General features: G+C 32.2%; 1 pseudogene; it reads left to right on the top strand.

Annotated features, from left to right (window-relative positions):
* The first annotated feature begins 331 nt into the window (after nucleotides 1–331).
* LOC110880475 lies at nucleotides 332–800 on the top strand (annotated as a pseudogene).
* The last annotated feature ends 638 nt before the right edge of the window (nucleotides 801–1,438 follow it).

A 1,438-nucleotide genomic window follows, 5' to 3' on the forward strand; every position in this document is an offset into this window, starting at 1 on the left:
TTGGTTTGATCTTTCAGGAGTGTTCTTTTTGAGGTAACATATTATGAGAGCTGATGTTTATACACACTTCTGTATAATTTGCTTATGTTAAAGGGATGTTGGATTTTATCTTGGTTTTTTTTTTAATTTATATAGTTTGAAGTTTTTTTTGACTGTTTTTAGATGGGTTAATGTCTGTATTGTGAATTAAGTGTCTGATTTGTTGTTTTTTTGTGCTAATGTAATTGTGCTTATTAGGCTTTGTTTTGAATGGTTTAGGATAAAGTGGTGAAGCTTAGGTCGATATCGAAGTTATTGAGGAGTTCCTCGGGTGTAATCGGTTCGGTTCGATATGGAAGGTATTAAATTTGAGCAAAAAAATGAATTCCTAATCATACCATACTTCTTAAACAGGTCACTTGATTCGGATACAACAAAGAGTGCCGGAATATGGTTAGACCACACAAAAGGTGTTCCATTTTCTTAATTTTGTGGTCAATGCAGGTTTGTATTTTCGTGTTCTCGCTGATTTTTTTGTGATAAACAATATATGATTTGTGAAACATATTTTGTCTGATGTTTACTGATTTTGATGTGTATGTTTGATTTTTGTTTTTTGTTTTTGGTCACGATATTCAAGACTTGAAACATGAGGTTAGAATGTTTGTTAATTCTTTGTTTGGTTAATTAGCCGATTGTATCAACATATCTTGCTTCATGTGCTAAGTCTTACATGTTTCACCACTTATGCGCTCTGGGTTTTGTTTTGGGCTGAAATTTACTACGAGAATCTGTTGATTTTATCCGTTTATCTGTCGTAAAACAAGATTATGGGACTAATAGCGTCAAGTGTTGATGATGTCATGCTGATGTAATTAGCTTGCTTCATTCTTCGTATTCTTGTGTATTATCATTTTAAAATAGTACAACACAAATCCTCATATGTTTAATGACTGCATGCTAAAAACAGTTTTATTGATTTCTTCGGGTAGATATGCAGTGATGCTTAGATCCTTTTCTGCTAATGAAATCAATTTAAAACCGGTGTGCTTTTGCTGTAGATATGCAATGATGCTTGGATAATATTTATTATAAACCATAAGTCATAAAAGGACACCACTTTCCTTTTTGCACTACTTATTATATTAGCCTGCATTTTCCATAATTCAACATGTTAACATTTCAAAAGGACATGTTAGCAGTGAATGTTTGACATGTGAAACTAGGAAGAATGTTCTTTTTTTTTCATCTTTTTGAAGTCCTCAAGTAGTTTTATATGATCACATCTGTAAGAATTGTCCCCATGGCTTATGGTTAGAATTGTATGCCAAGAATCAAACAAATGGGTGACCGAATTGATTGTTCTACCATGTAAAGTAAGGTTAAGTTAGGCATTGTAACTTGAACAAAATAGAATTGGAAGATGGTAAAAAGATAATTATCTAACTTCATAGGTCTT

The sequence above is a fragment of the Helianthus annuus genome, chromosome 10 (assembly GCF_002127325.2).
Source record: "Helianthus annuus cultivar XRQ/B chromosome 10, HanXRQr2.0-SUNRISE, whole genome shotgun sequence".
NCBI classification, from domain to species: domain Eukaryota; kingdom Viridiplantae; phylum Streptophyta; class Magnoliopsida; order Asterales; family Asteraceae; genus Helianthus; species Helianthus annuus.